Source organism: Rhagoletis zephyria, unplaced genomic scaffold (assembly GCF_001687245.7).
Source record: "Rhagoletis zephyria isolate East Lansing unplaced genomic scaffold, Rhagoletis_zephyria_1.1 Rzeph_scaffold_00032, whole genome shotgun sequence".
Lineage (NCBI taxonomy): Eukaryota > Metazoa > Arthropoda > Insecta > Diptera > Tephritidae > Rhagoletis > Rhagoletis zephyria.
Window position 1 is genome coordinate 109996 of NW_016157116.1, and position 7809 is coordinate 117804.

The following is a 7809-nucleotide window of genomic DNA, read 5'->3' on the forward strand; positions in this document are numbered from 1 at the left end:
TTGAGAAATAAATTTTTCTCAAACGTTTGAAATAGAGATGGGCAAAACACGTAATTTTCTACGTGACACGTCGTGTCACGGTTTTTCACGCGTGAGCGTGAGCGGTATTGAGAGAAAAATCACGTAACTTCCGTGATCGTCCGTGACTAAACTTTTTGCTGTCGTGAGCGTGCGTGAGCTAGATTTTCGTCAATCACGTAACTTCCACATATCGAGCCCTTACCGCCAAAAAGATGTAAGCGACATTTTTTTCCAAAATTTTCTTTTGATGCAGAAATGTTCCTAGAGCATCCAGATGCATTTCTGCATCAAAATTAAAATCAGCTGCACTATGTTGAATAAGGAAATGGATTAGCAACAAAAGCTTACGGGGTTTGCATAGCTCAGTGGTTAGCGCTTCTGACTTTGCACATCGATGACGCGGGTTCGATCCCTGCTGAAAGTCTAGAAAAAAGAAGTCTGATGAGGAGATGTGGTGATCTCCGAAATAGCTGCTATAACTTCTGCCGCTTAAGCATTGTTGTTTTTTGTTCCATTTTTCCTAACAAACCAATCGTGGTACAAAGCTCAATAACACTATTGAAATAAATATGAATACGCCACAATAAAAATTTACAAATAAATATATGGGATGAGCCTGCCTTAAAAACTATGCAATGAATCTATTTAATCTATGGAATTAACAATAAAAACCACGCTGTCAAGCTTTGATAGCGGCGAATCAGCTGCTCAATAACACTATTGAAATAAATATGAATAAGCCACAATAAAAATTGACAAATTTCGCTTCCATGCTTGTGAAGGTTAGGGCTCGATATGTGTATGTGTATTCTCAACCAAAATAAAATCGTTATCTACTCCTGTTTAAGCTATTTACAGTATTCACTTTTGACGAATTCTAAAGGTACAACAGACGAATCTGCAAGAATACATTAATGCGGAAATACAGATTTAATTGAAAAAATCAGAAAACAAAAAAGTTGTGACGGTGTTTTAAAAATTTGGGGGAGACCTAAAGATTTTCCACTTCTTAGAAGGCTTTCAAGACAAATTTTAAGCATATCAGCTAGCTCAGCTATTGAAAGAGTTTTTTCTGTGTCAGGCAGAATTCTAGAAGAAAGACGTAGACGATTGGTTAAGACCTTGACAAAATAATATTTTTCAACAATATGAGATAATGTAATTTTTAAAATACATTGAATGAATATTGATGAGAATTCTTTTCTATGAAATTTCTAAAAAAAATTAATAGTGCGTTCATGCCAGGCAAGGCATTTGACCAAGCTTTTGTTGCAATGCTTGTGCATATATATTATATATTTACATATAAATAAAGTTTCAAATTGAAAGAAAAAATTAAATATATCGTGTGTGATTAAAAAACTGGGCCTCGTGAGCGTACGGGAACGTGATTAAAAAAATATAACAGAACGTGAGTGTGCGTGAATTACGAAACCATCAACGTGAGCGTGAGTAAACGTGAGCCATAATAACTCACGCGCCCATCTCTAGTTTGAAACCGTTTTTGTTGCGATGTTTGCTTATATGTATAGCTACCAAGCCACTGGGAAACTCCTATTAAAAAAAAATACATTAAAAAACGCGAAATGAAATGGAAATAGATTTGGGGTTTGTTGCTATAGAGCTATATTTTCTTCTACACTGTCAAGACACCAAGAACAGCTTTCCTTAATCCCAACAAAAATCATTTAAATCGTATCGACAAAAAAGTTAATTTGATCGGATAGGGTGCAATTAGTAGTTTCACAGCCAACAACAAACCAGTCGGGAAATGTTTAGTAGCCCACCCATCGTTTTTGGGGTGGGGGCGGAAGGGGAGGGGGCGGGTCCCCCCAAACTCCCCCACTAGAAAGGGGACAGTCGCCACTTTCTAAAAAGGCGATGCCAAAGAAGGTGGGCTGAACACCTTTTTCAGAGAACACCTTTCTGCGTAGGCGGCCTTCGGCCGCACTTTGGGATTATAACCCTCAGGCAGTAGAATGCTCCTTTCATTTGCCAAAGAAGGGGGGCTGAACACCTTTTGCAGAGAACACCTTTCTGCGTAGGCGACCTTCGGCCGCACTTAGGGATTATAACCCTCAGGCAGTAGAATTCTCCTTCCTGTGTTGCCAAAGAAGGGGGGCTGAACTCCTTTTGCAGAGAACACCTTTGTATATTTTTAATGCTTACTTCTTTTGTCTCTCATTCTTTTGCTTATTTTGGAGTTTGACAGCTGAACTCCGCCATTTAATTTGCATATGCAAACAAAGTCAGACGCGTGATTTTGAAGGCGTTTTTATTTAATGAATTGTGATTAATTGGTTAATATTAAAGTCGTAAAGAAAGTTATAACTAATCGAGAAAAGTGTAATGTGAAGGGAATACAAAAATATATTGGTGAAGTGGCTGCTTTAAGGAGAATAGGAGTGATAAATGTACGCTAATTTCCGAATTTTACAAAAAAGGGCATATTTCAAACCCAATTTGTAAATAAATTATTGACCAAAAATTACAAAAGTGGGTGTTAAAATAATGTGCAGACCCTTGACTACAAGTGTGTGGAATTGTTTTTGCATCGGGCCACCCCTTTGGACAGAATAGCCCGAAATAGTTGGGAGCGCTACTAAACCCCACCGAACCAGTCACCCAAACTTTTGTTGCCTTTAAAAAAAGAAACACTTTGTTTAACTCCTGCGCCATTAAGAATTTTCGTAAACATATCATCCGTAAGCCAGCAGTCACACAAAGAAGAAACATATATAAATATATATATACTAGCGGACCCGGCGAACTTCGTCCCATTTGGTCCAACATTTTTACCAACAGTTCACGTTCATTATTTTCAGTGACGCGTTTATCTTCTAATATTACGGTTTGGTGTTTGTGTGGAAGGCATATTTCCATTGCCGTCTTAAATAACCTAGCAAAAGTGTATATGCATACAAAGAAACGTAATATAAAATAGCCCAAATTTTCTTTAAGAGTATGGGATTGATTTTATATATCTCCATACCATATTCGAGTACTCTACCATGAACACTTCCGAAGATATACAGTATGAAAAATTTGGTTTTTATGGAAGGTGCCACGCCCCTTGTTCCAATTGCTCCAATTTATCTACATGATTATGCGATTGAATTCATATATCTCCATTCCATGTTCGAGTACTCTACCATTACCATTTCCGGAGACATGCAGTATGAGAAATTCCGTTTGTATGGGAAGTGCCAAGCCCCTTTTTCCAATAGCGACAATTTTTCTTCATGACTATGCGATTGATTTTATATACGAATACCAAGTTCCAGTACTCTATCATGAAGACTACCAGAGATATGAAGTGTGAAAATTCGGTTTGTATGGGAGGTGTCACGTCCCTTTTTCGAATAGCCCCAATTTTATTTTCATGGCTGCGATTGTTTTTACTTTTTTGTTTTATCACTTCCAGAGATATGCAGTATGAAAAATTCGATTTGTATGGGAGGTGCCACGCCTCCTTTTCCGACAACCACAATTTTTCTCCATGAGTATGCTATTGCTTTCATATATCTCCATACCATGTTCGAGTCCTCGTCCATGAACATTTTCCGGGATATGCAGTATGAAAAATTCGGTTTATATGGGTTAAGATATTTCAATTTTTACTCGAGTTATCGTGTGCACAGACGGACGGACGGACGGATGGACGGACGGACAGACAGTCACCGCTTAATCGACTTCTATTTTCGTTCTGATCATTTATGTATACATTTGTCTATATCTATCTCGATTCGTTTTGCCTGTTACAAACAAAGAACGCAAATCTATAAGAAGAGACAACACGTTATAATTGTAACGAGTAGAAACATCAGGAGCGTTCCTGATGTTCACACTCGCTACAATTATAACGTGTTATCTCCTCTTATAGATTTACGTTCTTTGTTTCAAACAACCGTTATGTGAACAAAGTTATAATACCCTTGTGCACAAGTGCGCTGCGGGTATATAAATTCGGTTTGTATGGGAGGTTCCACGCCCCCTTTTTCAATAACCACAATTTTTCTCCATGAGTATGCGACTGTTTTCATATATCTCCATACCATGTTAGAGTATTCTACCATGCAAGGTCGTATTTAGGGTGGAGATTGGGGGGGTTCTGACCCGGCCCCCCGCCCGGCCCCCGAAGTTTAGAAATGTAAGTTTTAAGGCACTTAAACTTGAAAAAGGCAAAACGTGCTTCAAAAAAAGGCATATATTTTTTTAATTTTGTTATGTACTTCCTTTATGTACAATGTGAAGGTCCAATTAAATATATAAAAATAATACATACAGTGGTCAAAAAATTATAAACGAACCACTTTTTGCCAAGTTTTAACGTATTATATTTGTTGTTATTGAACTTTTGTTATATTTTTAAATAAAAATATAGTTCGTTCTTTAACAAAACCCGTAGAAGTTCGGTTTCTATAGGAGGCGTCACGCCCCTTTTTCCAATATCTCCAATTTTTATTCATTACTATGCGATTGATTTTATATTTTTTCTACATGCCAAGTTCCAGTGCTCTACCATGAACACTTCCAGAGATATGCAGTATTAAAAATTCGGTTTGTATAGAAGTTGTCACGCCCCCTTTTCCAATAACCACAATTTTTCTTCATAAGTATGCGACTGTTTTCATATATCTCCATACCATGTTCGAGTACTCTACCATGAACACTTCCTGAAAAGTTCGGTTTGTATAGGAGGTGCCACGCCACAATTTTCCAATAACCACAATTTTTGCCCATGAGTATGCGACTGTTGTTATACATCTCCATACCATGTTCGAGTACTCTACTATGAACACTTGCAGAGATATGCAGTATGAAAAATTCGGTTTGTATGGGAGGTGCCATGCCCCCGTTTTCCAATAACTACAATTTTTCTCCATGAGTACGCGATTGGTTTCGTATATCCCCATACCATGTTCGAGTACTCTACTATGAACACTTGCAGAGATATGCAGTATGAAAAATTCGGTTTGTATGGGAGGTGCCATGCCCCCGTTTTCCAATAACTACAATTTTTCTCCATGAGTACGCGATTGGTTTCGTATATCCCCATACCATGTTCGAGTACTCTACCATGAGCACTTCATATGCAGTATGAACAAGTAAGAAAGTCTAAGTTCGGGCGGAGCCGAACTTTAAATACCCGGCTCAAGTATTAAATGTACATATGTTTTTCACCTTTCCGCTACATGGTAAGCCGGAGTGTATCAATTTTGAGTAAATTAGCGTCGTTAAATTTCGCAATATTGAAGTTTCAAGCATTTCTGAAATTTACCGTTATATAAAAATCGGCCGTAATTTTAGTCCGATTTCAATAGTTTTCAACGCTTTGCTTCTATGTGGCAAGCGCAATAACTACACCGAGTTTGGTACGAAATGGTAGAATGGTTACCGAGGTACATATATGTGATCATAAGTGGGCGGTCCCACGCCCTTTTTCATCAATTTCGAATAAATTAGCTTTAATAGTTACTGATTTATCGAAGATTTCGTATTTCTCTGAATTACCGTTACATGGTATGTGGGCGTGTTTATTGTCCAATTTTAAACATTTTCGGTCACTTGGTATGCTGTACCAAGGCCAACAACTGTGCCGAGTTTGGAAGAAATTGGTGGAGCGGTTACCAATTTATAATATTCTTATTTTTCTTGATATTGTAAATATCAATTTCGAATGAATAAGCTTAAGTAGTTACTAAAATATCGCAGTTTTCGTACTTCTGAAAATTACCGTTATATGGGAGGTAGGCGCGGTTATTGTCCGATTTTGCCCATTTTCAATACCATCCGTCCTACGCCCGAAAGAAGTGCACTTACCAAGTTTCGTTAAGATATTTCAATTTTTACTCGAGTTATCGTGTGCACAGACGGACGGACGGACGCATGGACGGACGGACAGACAGTCACCGCTTAATCGATTTCTCTTTTCGTTCTGATCATTTATGTATACATTTGTCTATATCTATCTCGATTCGTTGTGCCTGTTACAAACAAAGAACGCAAATCTATAAGAAGAGACAACACGTTATAACTGTAACGAGTAGAAACATCAGGAGCGTGCCTTCTCAGAACATCAGGCACGCTCCTGATGTTCACACTCGATACAATTATAACGTGTTATCTCCTCTTATAGATTTACGTTCTTTGTTACAAACAACCGTTATGTGAACAAAGTTATAATACCCTTGTGCACAAGTGCTATCGGGTATAGAAATTCGGTTTGTATGGGAGGTTCCACGCCCCCTTTTTCAATAACCACAATTTTTCTCCATGAGTATGCGACTGTTTTCATGTATCTCCATACCATGTTCGAGTATTCTACCATGCAAGGTCGTATTTAGGGGGGAGATTGTGGGGGTTCTTCATGGAAGAGCGAACGCGAAAAGCAAAAAAAAAGATAGCTATGTAAAAGTTACCCTACAAGAAATCTTACTGGCAAATGACCGGTCGCCTGACTGTCAATGCTGATGCATTAATGCTGCAATTTCCTCATCAGAAATTCGGGGGTAATATGAAAAACCTGACCAGTTATTTTGTGTACATGTGACTATGCATCCCTTTCTCACATGGGGCTTTTACCAGCAGTATTAATATACGGTTTTTCTCCTCACTCCAACTACCTTCTCTAGTCAGTTGTGATGTTAAACGTAGTCAGAACTGATTTATCATCGCTGATGTACTATTCAGGGTGAGGCAGCTCCGATATCAACGTAAGGGGTGAGTACCTGTTAGAATATCTGTTACAAAATAACATAGAATTTGCGCACAGGGGTTGCAAACCTCCATTTATTACTGCCGTCAGGGAGGAGGTACTAGATCTCACTCTCTGCAGCAGATCAATTTCCGATTTTGTTTGGAATTGGCAAGTCTCGGAAGAAGTATCGCTCTCGGATCATCAACACATAGTCTTCGAGATCCCAGGGCGATCTGAGCTCCGAGGCTTGACTTTCCAGCCCAAGAAAACTGACTGGGCCCTATTTAAAACCTTAGTAAAGGTTAGGGAAGACTCGTTGCTAACCACCATTGACTCAGTCGACGAAATGGATGTCGCAGCGGATCTGCTTAACAGAGTTCTGTTGGAATCCTTCCATGACAGCACAGTTACTTGTTCCACCTTGATGAAACGTAAGGTTCCCTGGTGGAATGGGGAACTGGATGCTAAGCGTAAAACTGTCAGGAAGCTCTTCAACAGGGCCAAAAGGACACATCAGTGGGACGAGTATAAGGCCTGTCTCACTGATTATAACAAGATTATTAGGCGCTTGAAGAGGGATTCATGGAGGCGACATTGTGGTTCAATTGAAACGTTACCTGAAGCCTCGCGTCTGCATAAATTTTTATCAAAGGAGTCTTCCAATGGGATAGGCCTCCTAAGGAGGCAAGATGTCACCTTTACGAACAATAACAGGGAGACTCTAAATCACCTACTTCAAGTGCATTTCCCAGGTTCCTTGGTGGAGCATGATCTGATTACCTCTGTCTCCTCGGAACACAGGTTCCCTAGAGTGAGAAGTCAAAGCAGATCTGGCTCCATCTTTGACAGGGACAAGGTACGGTGGGCGGTAGAGTCTTTTGAACCCTTCAAAGCAGCGGGTGGTGATGGGATCTTCCCAGCACTACTCCAAAGAAGCATTGAGGATATTATTGATCCCCTGATCTGTATATTTAGGGCTAGTTATTGCTGGGAATACATACCGTATGCTTGGAGGAAGGTGTCCGTGTTATTTATTCCGAAATCGGGCAACAGGCCCCTTGACTTAGCTAAATCATACAGACCTATTA